We start from the raw sequence: 17,853 nt of genomic DNA, 5'->3' as shown, positions 1-17,853 counted from the left end.
CGGTTTTGGACCTTGGCCATTATTCTGAGAATGGCCTTGTTGCTGCGGTTCAGTCTGAGACGGTTTCCCAGATTTATCAGCTTTCCTGTTCCAGGTATGCTGCTTGCGAGTTTGATACCCGTATGCAGTGAAGAATGCATCAGCTTTCTTCACCATTTGGCTGGCATCTTTTACCTAGCAGATCTTAAACTGAGCCATAAGTTCAGTAGGCCACGACTTTTCCAGCTGCATGCGCAGCATAAGGTCAATTATCCCCTCACGAGTGAAAGGAATTTCATCTTTCTCCATCCACTCATCTAAGTAAGCAGTAAGCCGGTCAAGAAACTGAACGGCAGTTTCTTTTTCCTGTAAACGTGCCCTCATGAACTGACTCTTGGCGTCGTCAACTGTGAGACCGTACGCTTTGATGAGTGCGGCCTTCATCATCTCATATGTGAGATTGTCTCCACGAAGTCTGTGGAGAATATCGAGGGCAGGGCCCTCAAACAGGCTAAGAAACTGAAGCTGCTTAGCTGCATCATCCAGCTGGTAAAGTTGAGTCATGTCTTCAAAACGAGCTATGTATGGCTCGATTCGCTCGCCTTCCTTGTATGGGGGAAGCTTGATGTGTGGGGTCGCCATAATATGTGCAGGGATAGCGCTCGTGAAGCTTGGGCCAGCTGCACCAGATGTGTCTGAAGCCAAGGAATCTCACTTGAGCTTCAACACTTGAAGTTCATGTCTTTCGCGTGCTTCTCGCTCGGCACGTTCATGTTCTCGTTGTTCACACTCATGTTCTAACTCGAGTTCGAGTTGTTTCCGCTCGTGTTCGCGCTCTTTTTCGCGTTCCTCACGCTGAAGTCGACGCTCTTCACGAGCATCATTCTCGCGTTGCTGCTCGTAATTAAACCGAGAGAGGACATAGTCCTTTATTTTCTCCGGTTCCGTAAGCCCCATATCTTCGGCTTCCTGTACATAGACGCTGGTGGACATGATACTAACTCAATCTAAATAAACTAGCAACTCAGTACTGACTGCAATTTTTGCAAAGAAAGATGCCAGTAATCAAGAATAAAGAATATAGGCACAGATTAGTGGTGACCAGTTTTATCTAATTAAACTGGTAAAGAAAGAAAATATAAACAAACAACTGACTGTGAAAACTATTACGTAAATTAATAGAACTGAATCAATAATCACCAGTAAGATAGTGCCTATAGACTTTAATGATAAATACTTAAGTATGAGTGAGTGAGTATTATCTCGTGAATAGCTTTAGAGCTAGGAGTTAATATCCTGGAATGAGGTCGCCAGTGTCACAGGGTTTTTAAAAAGTATGCAGTATTAAAGAATAATTATTCAATAATATTGAGAACAGGACAATGAATTGTCTTGTTAAAATCAAGCAATGATTACTTTATGCCGGCTTCGCCGATTCTCTAAGGACGAGAATTTATAAACTTTCTCAACAGTACACAGCAGAGACTAATTACTCACAAATGCTGTTTATTAGTACTGTTGGCCTCTGGAGAAAGTGACTCCACCCCTGACAATCAATAACTAATGCTATTAATGATAAATAAGTTCTTGCTGATGCATTAACTCCTGGTTGCACAACGGATTTTAAGCTTAATACAAAAGGACTGGCCTAAGTACCAGTTATGAATAGCAAAGCGTTTATGCAAACTAGGAGCTATAAGTGAAATAAGCTTAATATGGAAAATAAAACGCGAGTTTACATTACATTAAGCTCAAGAAAAAGAACTGTTAAATTTATTGATTACAATAAAATAAATTTACGTTACATTTCAAAGTGAATTCAAAATAAGGAGATCGCACTCACTCGCTCACTCAAAAGCTAACCTTAAACCTAGGAAAAACGAAAAGAAATACTGGTCAGAAAAGTGGACAAAGTGGATGACTGGGCGTCGTTACTGAGGAAGGACGCTGTTATGCTGAGTGTTTTTAGGTCGACTTCTCGTCCTAAAAACACTAGCGACTGAGTGGGGTCCTCTTTCCGGACCGGAAGTAAAGCACCCACAAAGGAACAGGACATAAAAACCAGGCAGTATACCTTAACACATCTGTTGCCTTAATTCTACACCGTTACAACACAGTGATATTTGAGATACAGGAGACAGGGACACAAAGTTAGCCTTTGACACCACAATGCACAGTCACACTTAATACACGATATAATGCATGTACACTAATGTCCTGAACTATATATGTTGATACCCGTATTTCACTTTTAGGCAGAATATATACTTAGTTAGAAACAAGGGGAATAAACAAGATTAAGAGTCCGCGGGGGAAATACTACTATAAATAAGATAGGGTGCGGATCGCGACACTTGACGTAGTCACTTAGTCGCGGCTGCACTTATACACAGGCTTTTGATTCGCTCGCGCACCTTATTCTTCATTCACAGTTACTGAAAGTTCTTTTACTTGGGGACTCACACAATTACTATAAGTTCTCTTATTGAGGGTTTAAGTCATTTTCTGTTCTGCCGGGTATCGAGTCCTTTTGGACTAATAGTAGCTGTCACTGGTTTTACACTGGCCTTCACTCGGTCACTGTTCACTGTTATTTCCCCTGGTTTGTTCTCGGTACAAGGGGCATCACTATTTACCTGTATTTCCTGGGTAATGTTCACTCCGTAGCAGGGGCGTGAGGGGAGAACCCTAGGGAGACCCGGCCTGCAAAGGGCAATGCACTACCCACAGGGGAGTCACTGCCCGGGTCCTGCTCGTCGGTGAGGTGCAGGGAGGCCCTCCTGTCCGGGAGCCTCGACCTGAGAGGTGGCCCTCGGGACTGGGGCCGAACAGCTGGAGGAGGTGGGCCTGTCGTCTCTGGCTCCGTGGAGTGAGGGAGCCTGGGTTGCCCTCATCTGGAGTCTGCTGGTCGGGCCTGGGGGTCCTGGGACTGCGGTCGCCTATAGGGAGAGGAGCCGACAGGGTTGGTTTTGGCACCGTCTCCGTCGGGTGTCTGGCAGGAACAGAGATCTCCCAGGTGTAGGAGGTAGGTCTGGTATCGGGCCTTGCCACCCCTCTGGCAACACCTCTGGGGCAACACTCCCGGATGGTGACGAAGGGCTCCCACAGGGGAGAGAGGCAGGAGAAGGATTCACGGAGTCCGTGTCCTCTCCGGTACGTACTGAAGCCGGAGCCTTGGGTCACCTTACCCTGGTACGTACTGTGGCTGTGGCAGTGAGCCTACCCGTCTTACGAGGAGCAACTGAAGGGCGTATAGTGGCCGCTCCTTCCCCTCCACATACAGTGACCGTCGGCACAGTGTTGCTCCCGTAGTAGGGAAAAGCCGCATGTACTGTAGCCAAGGGCCTCTCTACCCTGGTACGTACTTTAGCTGTACCCGGGAGCTGACCTTCCCGTAGAGAAGCAACCGAAGGGCGTACAGTGGCCGTTCCTTCCCTGCCACATACAGTGGCTGTCGGCGCGGCGTTGCTGCCGTAGGATAGAACAGCAGGAGAGGGATGCACAGAGGCAACTCTCTCTCCGGTGTGCACTAAGGCCATAGCTGAGGGTCTCACTACCCTGGTACACACTTTAGGCTGTAGCCTTGGGCCTCCTGCCCTTGAGGGTGTAACAACACGGTGTTACCTGGGACTGAATCTTGTTCAGTCCCACCCCAATTCTGGCGATGGCTGTCCCACCCGCAAGGTCGTTGGCTTTTTCCGGTCACCTGGTGTTGGGGTAGTTGCGGGGAAAAGGGACTCAGGACAGTAGTGTCCCGGTGACCCTCTTGACCTGGGTCACTAGCCCCACCGTTGTGTCCTCCTGGGGTGGTGGTGTGGTAGCGGCCCGGTGGTGGGGTGGGGGGTGGCGGGGTGGGTGGTCCGGCGGCGGGTATTTTAGACACTGCATACGCTGAGCCTCTCGCCAATCACGCTAGGTGGGAATCCAACGGCGGTGGTGGGAACTAGGTGTCGTTGCTGAGGAAGGACGCTGCCACACACACTACCTGCTTCCGCGGCGCTCAAACCTTGACTGAGTTCAAATAGTGAGAGAGAGACAAGTGTCGAGCCGCATTTCCTAATGGCTAGAATGAGCGAAACACGCCCATAACAAAGCACTCAACAGATGTGCTAAAGTCGCGCACAAAGACGATCACTTATGACACAGTGAAAAATTGTTCTGAAAACACTCCCGATCGGGTGAATACGTGGCAGCTGACTGAGTGATAAATACTGAGATTCCACCAGAATTCGCGGTTTCCCACCAAAGTCTAATGTCACGAGCTTATTTAAATATAAAATCGCGCCGACTCGTGACAGGGGCCCTGGGTATTTTACCACCCCCACCATCTTGTAAGCCACGTCCTTGTGGCAGGAGGTTGAATATTTGTTCTCGGCTGGTGGTGGTGGTTGGTTTAAGCATGTGGAGGAGGCGGTACCAGGAGCGGGATCGCTCATCGGATTCTCTGGTGGGGTCTTCGATGAGGATCAAGGAGCTGGAGTGGAGAGAGTGGGCTAACAGGCAGGGCAAGTGTTGGAGCTTCTGAATTCTTCTTTGTTGCTTGTCATGTGAGACCCAGAAGACATATCAGATGAACATGCTGACTTGGTTCAGCTGTGGTTGGAGTGAGGAGATGGTGGCGAAGGTAGTGGCTGTAGTCATTGCAGGGAGTCAGATGATGGTCTTTGACCTGGGGATTGACTTGTCATTCGTGGAAGTGGATGCAAAAGTACTGCTGCAAAGGGGGGTGGTTTTGACATAGTAGGGTGATGGGTGTAAGTATGTGAGAGACTGGATTTCGGGGGATTGTGGTGTTGTGCGGGGTGGGGGAGTGGCGGTAGGGGTTGGTGGGTGAAATATCCATCCTAAGGGGAGACCACAGGGAGGTGCATGGATGGGATGATGACACACCCACCCCAGGGAGAGACCACAGGGAGGCACATAAGGGGCCCAGAAGAGACAGGCCTACATCTCTCATCACCATGCGCCCCTCTTCCCCTCAACGGATCCAGCGGGAAGTATGCCACTCCGCTACACTACTCTCCAGCCAGACCAGCAATCGCCAGGATTGGGGTGGGACTTGTGCTCACACAGTCTCCGGTAGGACTGCAACAACGCCCACCGTGCTTGCCAAGGAGGGAACATCCACCGCACTTCCCTCACCTACGTACCCAAGCAGGACCGCGACAACGCCCACTGTGCTCGTCAGGGAGGGAACATCCACTGTACTTTCCTCACCTGCAGGACCCACTGGGAGCAGAGCCACAGCAATGCCCACCGTGCTTGCCAGGGAAGGAACGTCCACCGTGCTTTCCTCACGTGCCATCCCAGGGCAAAGCAGAACCGCGGCGACACCTACCGTGCCCACTTGGGAGGGAACGTCCACCTTATTTCCTTCGTCTGCAGCCCACCACCGGGAGCAGGACTGCGACAATGCCTACCATGCTTGTCGGGGAGAGGACGTCCACTGTACTCCTCTCACCTGCCTTCCCAGGACAAAGCAGAACCGCGGCAGTGCCTATCGTGCCCGTAGGGGAGGGAATGTCCACTGTACTTCCCTTGTCTGCAGTCCACCACTGGCAGCAAGACCGTGGCAATGCCCACTGTGCTTGCTGGGGAGGGAACGACCACAGTACTTCCCTCACCTGCCATCCCAGAGACTAGTAGAACTGCAGCGGCACCCACTGTGACAGTTGGGGAGGGAATGTCCACTGTACTTCCTTCATCTGCTACCCCTGCGGCTCCCTTTGAGGGTAGCATCCCTTGCTTGCCTCACTCCTCCAGAGGCCAAGTGGGACACCCCTCTTGCTCCCCCTACACCCCTAGGAGCGGAGCTTGCTCCCCAGTGGAGTCCCTGTTGGAGAGTGCATGTCTGGAGTGGCCCCATTGTGAGCCTGGGAATGTGCTCACTACAGCCAGCACCCCAACGTCACCAGCCGCTGCCAGACTCCCCAAGGACAAGACACTGCAGGCAGCCCCTGACGGCCTCTTGACACCAGCGAGATCGCAGCCCCCAGCCACCAAAGGACGCACCCAAGACTCCAGGCTGGAATCTACCCAAACCAACCGGTGAGCCATCCTCCTCCTCCAAGGACAAACGCAGAGCAGCATCACTGCTCGCCCTATTTGGCCCCAGTCCTGAGGGCCGCCACATGCACCAAGGCCCCCCCAGAGAAGGGCCTCCCTCAAAGCCGCCTCACAGCCCACACCAGACGGTCCATCATATGACCAGGGCCCTGCGCCTCTCTCGAGGACGCACACCTGACGGGACGCCTCCCACACACACCTGGCCGACATCTGCAACTACATGGTCTCCTGTAGTCCAACTCCTATTCTTATGTATTAATACTGTGTTTGTTCTATGTTATTTGTATACTGTGTCCTGCACTTGTATCTTTTGTGGTAATACTGTACAGTATACATGTAAGTTGTGTTTGTTTTGTGTCATTGTACTGTGTCCTGCACTTGTATATATCTTTGTGGTAATATACAGGTAAGATTGGCCAGCCTGTGTTTGAGTCCTGTTCCTTTGGTTGCATGCTTACTCAAAGGACAATGAGTTGAACTCTGAGTACGCAGCATAACAATGCACCTGTAGCCACGAACTTAAGAAAATAATAATACCGATATAAAAGGTCATCAAATTTTAAGGATGCATCCTGCACTAAAACATTTTTTTTAGAGAGCTTTGATAGTGCCATTGCACTGGTCTTGGGGGACAGTAATCAATGGCTGACGTCCCACCACACTGCATTCCCCACTTCCTGTATGGCCACAAAATCGCTTACTTCTTCCCTCTATGCAGACCACTATCTGCAGTGCTACTCTCCCTGCTTCCTTCACTGTGAGCAGCGAGCAGTGTGGCTGTGCCCTAACTGTTGCTGCCGTCTCAAATGCAAACCATTTGGGTTGGAACAGTGATGATCAAACTAACTTAGAGTACAAACTTTTCTTGCTCTGGCACACATGGTCTCTGAATGATCAACAGAAATTATACACACTCTATCACTTTTCCAGATGCATTGCTCACACTCCCTGTCGAAGCCCATTGAAGTCCTCTTTCCCTAGGTCAGGTGTACTGTGTTGCTGACACTTGATTTCAAACTTAGGTACATGCAGGAAAAGTCTCATTAGATTATGGTCACTAACCCCTAATGGTTCGTGTATCGTAAAGTCAAGCTGGAAACGAGGTCATCTTCTGTGACAAACACCTAGGGTCCTTCACCTTAGTGAACTTGGTTACTCATGGAGTTAAGAATTCATCAGCAAAGTTGGTCAGCCTTCTTGCTTTTGCATCTCCTGTTTTGTTTGGCCAGTGACAGTTGAAGTTACCTAGGATAGCAGTACCATTTTCCTTTAATAGCTGTGAAATACCCACCCCAACGGGAAAACACAGAAAGGGTGGCAACACATGGAGCCTTGGAGGAGCCACGGAAAGGGTGTCGCAACATCCACCTCAGGGGGAGACCACAGGGTGGTGCATAGGGCACACGAAGGGCCCACTCAAGACAGGCTTATGTCCCCCACTACCTTGCTCCCCTCTTTCCCTCAACGGAGCCAGACACAAGAATGTCGCCCCGGCAGACTACTCTCCAGCCGGGCCAGCACTCACCAGGATCGGGGTGGGACTTTTAGCAATACAGTCCCAGGTAGCACCGCAATGACAGTCACTGTCTGCGTCAAGGAAGAGTTGGCTACCGTACGCTCTTCAGCTACTACACCCTGCAGGACCATGGCGACAGCCACCATCCTCGCCAGAAAGGGATGGCCACCATATGCCTTTCACCTGCAGCCACTCCTGGGAACAGCACCGCAGTGACTACCACCGTCTGCACCGGGGGGAGGTCGGCCACCGTACGTCTCCTTGCTGTGGCCCCAGAGAAGGGAAGAACTGCGATGAAGGCCACCATCCATGACAGGGAAGGATCGGCCACCATCCGTCCTTTGTCTGCCACCTCCTCAGAGAGCAGGACCTCGATGATGGCCACCGTCCACGCCGGGGAGGGATCAGCCACTGTACGTCCCTTGTCTGCTGCCCCTGTGACTAACGGAGGACGTCACGTGCTTGCCTCACCACCCACCCAGAGGCCGAGTGGGACACCCTGCTCTCTTCCCACAGTTCCTAAGCGGAGTTGCGGCTGGAGGAGATCTGGTGAGGCTTCGTGGTGAATCCGAGGATCCGTGCCCTGCAGCCAGCACCCCGGCAACACCCCTCGCTGTCAGACTCCAGGAAGAAGGGACGCCGCAGGCAGCCCCCGATGGCGACCCGACCCGAGCGAGAATGTAGCCCCCAGTCACCTAGGGGCACCCCAAGAACTCTGGGGCGTGACCTCCACAGCCCTATCGGCATGCAGTCCTCCTCCAGGTACGGGGGTAGACAAGCGCACCTACTCACTCTGCACGGCCCCAGTCCCGAAGGCTGCCTTCCCCACCGAGGACCCACTAGGGAAAGGCCTCCCTCCATGCCGCCCAGCAACCCACTCCAGACGCCCCAGCCCTTGGCAGTGTCGTATCCTACACTCTGTACATAACCCTTGGTATGCTTCGCACTCAGTCTCGCCAAGTACGGTGAACGGCTGCCACTAATGAGTAGTTGGTATCGTGTGACAGTAGCAGTGGAGAGCGTGGAGACAAGCCCAGAGGGGGCCTACAACCTCGTAGGTTCGGACAACAAGATATTAAGTACCCCTTTCTGCCCTAGACTCCCTCCCGGACTTCCAAAAATTAACAGTTCCACACTAAGGTTACAAAACACAGAAACAATTTTTACTTCAATTTTTTACAATCTTTTACAGATTATTTACACTACTTCAGAAACAAGTTACACAGCTATAACATTAACTTAATATCCCGAGTCTCATCTCGACACAAGGGAAGTATCAATCGCTTATTTATGACTTAATAGCAACTGAGTACTTAACTTGATAGCCATATATGACTTCAGTCTACTTACTCAAGAGACTAGACAACCATCCGTGAGTGATAAAGGTTCACTTAAATGTTATAAGTCTTACTCTAAGTTAATTCTACTACTTAATTAATATTCGCCACGACCTTGAACATTCGTGTCAAATAATATTGCTGGTTTTCCAAGTAAAGACTGCCGGAACTTTACTCTAACGGCACTTATTCACCTTGTGTTACTCTCCCACAAGACTATTCTTTAACTACTTCTACTCACCAGTACCACGAAGCCCATGGTCGTGGCTGTTCTGCCCATCTATCCCAGCTGGACACAAGACAATTCTGTCTGACCGCCAAACCTTCTCTAGCCCCATCTCTCTCATGAGCATGCTTATATACACCTCCATACGGATATTGAGTCACTAATACACCATACTCCATCCCAGTATACACCCTCTGTTCTCACTCACTGGCACACCATTATGGGTGGAGATTTCACAGATGACAACCACCACCGGGACCCTAGGGCACTCTGAGTACATTAGCCTCTGCACCCCGGCCCCTCAAGAGCTATTATTAATCTACGTCCTGGGTGTTTTTTGCCCCTCACACAGTCACCCTCCTTACATAGTCACCCTCCTTTTCCCATCACTCCCTTATTCACTTCATTTATTCTTGTGTTTCATCTTCCCTTTCCTCTGCAATTCTCTCCAGCCCTCGCTGTCTCCCAGTTCCCTGTGCTCTTTTCCACTCCTGCTGAGCACGTGCCAAAACCTCAGCACCATGCTTACGTCGGAATGTTTTATACGCTGCTTTCAGGAACTTCTGACATTGGCGATCCATTGTCCTATCGTCCCTCGCTCCATATTTGTCTGCCCTGCATCCGTCTTCTTCTTCACTCCTTTCTCCGCCTTCCTCCTCTCCCTCTGTAGTCCCACTCGACCCAGGCCTCGGTCTAAAAGGGCTGTGTGAGTAAGAGGTGGAGATGACGTCAGGAGCAGCGGTATTTGGGTGGGCGGCAAGTACATGATCGTTTCAAGCCCGACAGCAGTGGTCCTGTGCCTCCTGCGGGAGGGCACACCTGACGAGATTCTTCCCACACGCAGATGACAACTGTGAGCAGCCAAACTCCACAGCAGCCTGAACCAGAGTCCAGCTGTCTTGTTTTGACTCTTACCTGTACAGTGTGTAATATTAATATTGTTGAAATACCCACCCGAGGAGGAGACCCCAGGGAGGGCAAGACACTCACCCCACGAGGAGGCCACGGGGGCCCCTCTTCCACCCAGCTGGACCAGCGAGGAGTTCATTGCCCCGCTGCATTACCCTTCAACCAGGACAGCACTCATCGGACTCGGGGTGGGACTTATTCTGACGCAGTCCCATGTAGGCCCTTGGTAATGTCCACTGGACTTGCGACTAGAAGAGGAATGACCACCAATCTTCCCGGACCTACACACCCCAAGGGGAGCAGCGGCACAGTAATGTCCACTGGACTTGCTGGAGAGGGAGCGTCCATCGGATCTCCCTTTTCTGCCACCCACCACTGGGAGCAGAGGCACGGTAACATCCATCGGACTTGCTGTCGGAGGAATGTCCACTGGACTTCCCTCACCTGTCGTCACCAGGAAGGGAGCAGAGCCTTGTTAGTGTCCACCGGACCTGCCATAGAGGGGACTTCCACCTGATTCCCCTCGGCTGCAACTTTCCCCAGCAGCAGGACCTTGGTAATGTCCACCGGCTTGACTGCAGGCGAAGGAATGTCCACCTGACTTTCTCTACCTGCTGCCCCCGGGACGAATGGAGCCCCGTTAACGTCCACCGGACTTCCTTCTTCCACTACTCCAGAAGGGAGCCTTGGTAACGTCCACCAGACTTGCCAGGCGGAGGGAGCGTCCACCGGACCACCTTCCACTGCCCTAAAGTGGAGTTTCGGCAACGTCCACTGGACTTGCCAAGCTGAGGGAATGACCACCGGTCTTCCCTCCTCCACTACCCTGGAGGCTCCTGCCAAGGGCAGCATCCCTGGCTCGGCCTGCCCCTCCAGAGGCCGAGTGAGATGCCCCTTCCACTTCCCCAGCACCACTAGGGGTGGAGATTGCTCCCCTACAATGTTCCAGCTGGAGGATGGCTGGAGATGACTCGTCATGAGCCTGGGTGTCCTGTCCTTGCATCCATCCCCTCGATGCCCCCAGCTGCTGTCGGACTCCCTGGGAGCGAGCAGCTGCAGGCAGCCCTTGACGGCATCCCCATCCTGACGAGACTGCAGCTCCCGACCCTCGGCCAGGATCAGCCTAGACCCTCCAGCAGGACTCCCACCACTTCTAAGGGCAAGCACCAAGCAGTGCGCCTACTAGCCCTGTTTGGCCCCAGTCCCGAGGGCCACCACTCACCTAAGGGCCCCACCAGGAGAGGGCCACTCACGACGCCTCCCTACAGCCCACACCGGACACCCTACCATGCCCCCCGAGACAAGCACCTCTCCTGAGAGCGCACCCCGGATGGCCCACCTCCCACATCTGGCTGCCACCTGCACCTATCTGGGATCTAGTCTGTGTCCAACCTTTATGTGTCAATAAGTGTTGTACTGTGCCATATGTCTTGTGCTCTGCATTGTATCTTTGTAAGGTAATAAATGTGTAAGACTGGTTAGCCTGTGTTTGAGCCCTATTTCTTTGTTGCATACTCTTGCTCGGTCCCAAACAAAAGAATCGAAGTCCATGCCTGTGTTCTGTGTTCAAGAAGTTGAACCCTGAACACGCTGCATAACAACTGTATTTAGTGTTGTGTTGTAACTAAGGCAATGTACGTGTAAGGTTGGTTGACCCTAATTTTTATGCCCTTTTGCTCTAGTTGCATGCTCTATACCCGGTCTTGAAGGGAACCCTAGCTCAGTCGCTTGTGTTCAGAGGACAAGAATTTGACCCTTGAACAAGAAGCATAAAAAGCTGACTTACCTCTATATCATCATCAGTGAGCTAGTGTGGTGGACAGTATCAAACATAATCTGTACACACCTGAATCCACAGTGAGGTTCATGGGATCCAGGAGTCCTGGATATACAGTGCCACTCTTCCTCCATCTTGAATGAATTGATCTCTGAAATAATTGAAAAGTAAGGATACTGAATGGAATTCTCCAATAAAATAATTCCCAGTAGCATGACTCTGCTATAGTATCTGTTCTTACTGTAGCCAGTAGAGGTTTAAGGTCACAAAATTTATTTTTGATAGGCGTAGCACTGATGCATACTATTTGAGGGGAGTCAGTACTGATTGACCGTGTAGCATGACACGTTTCCCCACGGGTTGGATTATCATGTCTTGGCTCAGCGGCAGTGGGTGCTGCTGTTCCCAGTGCTGTCACTTGAGGTGTCTGGATGCCCTGTAATTCACTGGGTCAGTCAGTCAGCAGGATCACGTGATGGTCATGATCGTCAGCTTTTTACCCTCCCGGAAAAGAGCTGAGAGCTTATATAGTCCAATCAAAGGGCAAGCCTGTGACCTTCTTACACGCACACATCCATCCCCTTGCTCAAGGGGGACTAACCACTCGCTTCATCCGTGAAACTTTTCGCAACCTGTGCGAGGCGCAAACCCGTCCACCAGTAAGCAGGCGAGAGCGTTACCACTAAGCCAGTGAGCATGTGTGTGTGTTCTTACCTAATTATATCTTTACAGGAATGAGTCAAGCTCTAAATAGATACTGTCCACCCATCCTTCTATTTTCTGTAATGTTTCCGTAACTCAATCATAGTAGCTTAATAGATTAGTATCACATGATTTTCCCTTTCCAAAACCAAACTGCCTTTCTGTTATCATACACTGTTCTTCCAGATGGTTTACCCAAACTTTTTTTATCAGCTTTTCTAGTATCATACTTAGAACACTGGTTGGTAGTTGAGTGGATTCGATCTTGAAATACCCACCCAAGGAAGAGACTCCGGGGAGGGCGCGACACCCATCCCAAGAGGGGGCCAAAGGATGAGCACAGGGGCCCTGAGCCACACCGGCCCATGTCCCTCGCTATCATATGCCTCTCTTCCATCCAGCCAGACCAGCAGGAAGTGCATTGCCCAGGTGTATAACCCTCCGACCAGGACAGCACTCACCAAACTTGGGGTGGGACTTGTTTTCATACAGTCCCACATAGGCCCTTGGCGGTAGTGTCCACTGCACCTGCCACTAGAAGAGGAGGAACAACCACCAGTCTTCCCAGTCCTACGTATCCAAAGGAGAGCAGCAGCACATTAGCGTCTACAGGATCTACTGTGAAGCGAGCATCCAATGGATCTCCCTCTTCTGCTACCCACCAGTGGGAGGAGGGGCACGGTAAAGCCCATCAGACTTGCCATCGGAGGAACATCCATCAGACTTCCTCCACCTGTAGTCCCAGCGAAGGGAGCAGAGCCTTGGTAGCATCCACCGGACCTGCCATAGAGGGGGCATCCACCGGATACCCCTCAGCTGCGTCTTTCCCCTGACAGCAGGACCTTGGTAGTGTCTACTGGATCTGCTGCAGACCCCGGAGAAACATCCATCGAACTTCCTCTTCCTGTTGTCCCTGGGATGGGTGGTGCCCCGGTAATGTCCACTGGATTTGCCGGGCGGGAGGAATGTCTGCCAGACTTTCTTCCTTTACTACCCCAGGAGGGAGCCTTGGTAGTGTCCACTGGACCTACCAGGTGGAGGGAGCATCCACCTGATCTCCTTCCACTGCCCTGGAGTGGAGTTCTGGCAGTGTCCACCAGACCTGCCAAGCTGAGGGAACGACCACCAGTCTTCTCTCCTCCACTACTCCAGAGGTTCCAGCCAAGGACAGTGTCCCTGGCTCGGCCCGCCCCTCCAGAGGCCAAGTGAGATGCCCCTCACTCTCCCCCTGTAACACTAAGGGTGGAGTTTGCTCCCCTACAGAGTTTCTGCTGGAGGATGTCTGGAGCGGACCTATTGTGAGTCTGGGTGTCCTCTCCCTGCAGCAGCACCCTTGACGCCCCCAGCAGCTGTCGGACTCCCTGGGAGCAAGTGGCCACAGATGACTCCTGATGGCCTCCCCCTCCCAACAGGACCACAGCCTCTGACCCTTGAGTGGCGCCCCGACAACCCCGGGCACGGACCAGCCCAGACCCTCCACCAGGACTCCCACCACATTCAAGGGCAGGCGCCGAGCAGCGTGCCTACTAGCCCTGTTTGGCCCCAGTCCCAAGGTCCACCACACCTCGAAGGCCCCCACCGGGAAAGAGCCTCCCACAACGCCACCCAGCAGCCTACACTGGACGCCAGAATACGCAGCCAGAGATGACCGTCCCTCCCAAGAGTGCACCACTGACAGCCCACCTCCCACACGTGGATGCCACCTGCACCTACCTGTGATTTAGACTCTGTGTCTTACTTGTGTGTTATATAGTGTTGTACTGTGTTCTGTGTACTGAGCAAGTCCACTGTATCTTTGTAAAGTAATATACATGTAAGACTGGTTAGCCTGTGTTTAAACCCTATTCCATTGTTGCATGCTCTTGCCCGGTCCTGAAGAAAAGAACGCAAGTCTATGCCCATATGCTGAGTTCAAGAAGTTGAACCCAGAATATGCTGCATAACATATCTATTCCCTTTCTTGAATAGGGAAACAATGCTTGCTTTCTTCCAAATATCAGAAAATTTACCTTGATCTACGTATTCCTTGAATATTGAATAAGATGGTCTGCTTAACTCTTCTGCACATTCATGTACAACACCGAACCAGAAATTTCATCAGGACCATTTGCCTTTCCATTGTCTAATTTACTTAACTCTTCCTGTAATTCTTGTTCTGATATTTGTATACAGGTATCTGGTAATATGTGTGGGCATGGATGTTCTATATTATATCTCTCATAATTATTTGCTTCTGTAAAAACTAATTGGAAGTTTTTATTTAGTGCTTCACAAATATCTTTTTCTTGTGTATAGATGATCCCTGTTATGCAGCGTACTCCGAGTTCAACTCCTTGTCCTCAGAGCATGGGCAACTGACTTGGGTTCTTTTTAGGACCAGGTCTAGAGCATGAAACAAAAGGAACAGGGCTCAAACACAGGCTAACCAGTCTTACACGCATATTACCACAGAAGATACAAGTGCAGGACACAGTACAAATGACACAATACAAACACAGTATTAATACATATGGATAGGTGGTGGACTACAGGAGACCAGGTAGTTGCAGGTGTCATTCAGGTGTGGGAGGCGGCCCATCAGGCGTGCGCTCCTGTGAGAGGCACAGGTCCCTGATCGTGTAGTGGATTGTCCGGTGTGTGCTGCTGAGCAGTATCAAGGGAGGCTCCTCTCTGTTGGGGCCTCAGTGTGTGTGACAGCCCTCGGGACTGGGGCCGAACAGGACAAGCAGGCGCGCAGCCCCTGCCCTTGGAGGAGGAGGGCATCTCACTGGTGGATCTGGGTGGGTCCCGGCCTGGAGTCCTCAGGGTGTCCCTCGGTGGCTGGGGGTTGTGGTCTTGCTGGTGTCGGGAGGCTGTCAGGGTCTGCCTGTGTCCTCTCATCCTTGGGGAGTCCAACAGTGGCTGGTGACATCAGGCCACCGTCTGTAGTGAGCACATTCCCAGGATCATGATGGGGCCGCTCCAGACACTCTCCAACAGGGACTCCACTGGGGAGCAGGCTCCGCCCCTAGGGGTGTAGGGAGAGTGAGAGGGGCATCCCGCTCAGCCTCTGGAGGAGTGAGGCAAGCAAGGGACGCTACTCTCGAAGGGAGCCACAGGGGTAGTGGATGAGGGAAGCACGGTTCCCTCCCTGGCAAGTACTGTGGATGTTGCTGCGGTCCTGCTGTCAGTGGGGCTGCAGACAAGGGAAGTACGGTGGACATTCCCTCCCTTGGTGGACATTGCTGCAGTTCTGCTTTGCCCTGGGACGGCAGGTGAGGGAAGTACAGTGGATGTTCCCTCCCTGGCAAGTATGGTGGACATTGCCATGGTTCTGCTTTGTCCTGGGATGACAGGTGAGGGAAGTACAGTGGATGTTTCCTGCCTGGCAAGTATGGTGGACGTTGCTGTGGTCCTGCTCCTTGCGGGGTAGGTGAGGGAACTACAGTGGACATTCCCTCCCCGGCACGTACAGTGGACATTGCCGCAGTCCTACTGGGAACTGTGAGAGCACTAGTCCCACCCCAGTGCTGGCGAATGTTGGTCCGGCTGGAGTGTAGTGCAGCAGGGTGGTGTACTCCCTACTGGCTCTGTTGAGAGGAAGAGGGGCACATGATGGCGTGAGACATAGGCCCAACTGGCTTGGGGCCCTTATGCGCCTCCCTGTGGTTTCCCCTTGGGGTGGGTGTTTCCTCATTCCATCTGCGTGCCTCTCTGTGGTCTCCCCTTGGGGTAGGTATTTCACTCCCCTCATCCATAATGGACACTATTTTATCAATAACTTTGGTTTTGCTTCAGATGTAGCTGTAAAATGGCTTAGGTTGATCAGTGCTTTTATTTATAATGTCTTCGTCAAACAGTCTTTGAGCATCTCACCTTATCCTTGTATAATCATTTCTTGCCTGTTGATAGTTGTTATATACCCACTCAATATTGTGTCTTCTGTATCTACTCCACAGCAAATCTTTTTTTTCTTTTGATTTTTTGCATTCTTTATTAAATCATTTCTTTATTTTCATTTCTGTTTCTTTGTGCTGAGGGATGCACTTTTGGACTCCTGTTTCATAAAATTCACAGAAATTTCTATATATAAAATTTAATTCTCGTCCTCCAAGCTCCTTTTCCCAATCAGTTTCTAAGAAATACTTCTTTAGGTCATGATAGTTGCCCCTTTTGTAGTTTAGGCACTTTTTGTAACTCTCATTACTGTTAACTATGTCATATGCATTTCTGAAGCCGCAATTTAACACTGCATGGTCCCCTTTGCCGAATGGAGGGTGATACATTATATTGTCAATATAATTTTCTTGTGTTGTAAATATAACATCTAGTACTGATGGATCATTGTCCTCTTTTTCTGGTGTTATCCTTTACATGTTGTTTTAGAAGAATCTCCTGTGCAAGATCCAGGAGCTTCTGATTCCAGCAGCTTTCATGGCTTCTTACATCTAGAGTATTCCAATTTATATTTGTATTGAAATGTCCAGTTAGTAAAATTCCTTCAGATTTGTCTTCCATGCTGTGTAGTAATGCTCTTAAACTCTGAATTGTACTTTCTGCCAGGTCTTCATATTAGCCTCTTTGGGTGGCTTGTATAAATTTGCCACAATTACTTTCCCTTCAGATGTGTTACTCTCTACTGCAGTTATTTCTATGTGTTACAACGCTGGGTGGTAACCATATATCCAAACCATACGTGCTCCCTACGTGTCAACAAGTGGGTTGGTGGAGGGTTAGTGCCCCTCCCTGTAAAGCAAATAACTCAAAGTCAAATGGCCACCCCTTACGGGACTATGGTGTCTGGCAATAGATATATAGATAGATAGTGAGGGTATATCTAGGTCTTTCTTTGACTTGTAGATTTTTCTTTGTTAATTTTATAAATTCTCCTCCTCTTCTAAAATTTGTCTCTTCTCCATATACTGTATTCCTCTAAGTTTAGGGTATCATGTGAGATCTTTGGGGTTAATTTTGTTTCAGTTAGGCAAATAATATGTGGTTCCCTTTCTTTGGTATACTCTTTCATCTCTAATAATTTAGATACCATTCCATCTACATTTGAGTACATCAACTTAATCATCTTGTTTACATACTTCCCATAGCTTGAGTCTCCTACCTTCCTTCTTTTTATTATCTGTTAGTTATGTACCACTTTTGTACCTGCAAACCAATTACTTTGTAAAAAAAAGTTTACTCCTCTCTTCCTCTGCTCTTTCCTAGTTCTTTGTTTTTGTTTCCTCCCTCTTCTCCTTTAGTATTCCCAATTCCTCTTGAGTTAGGCATCATATTATCCATACTTTATAAAATTCTTCTTTTTCCATGAGTTTGTTTGCATTTTTTAGTATTTCCTCCACTGTGATCA

This window comes from Coenobita brevimanus, chromosome 104 (genome assembly GCF_032717465.1).
Source record: "Coenobita brevimanus isolate Jiangsu-jjx chromosome 104, ASM3271746v2, whole genome shotgun sequence".
Taxonomy (NCBI): Eukaryota; Metazoa; Arthropoda; class Malacostraca; order Decapoda; family Coenobitidae; genus Coenobita; species Coenobita brevimanus.
The sequence above is the reverse complement of the archived record's forward strand: the minus strand, read 5'-3'. Positions refer to the sequence as shown.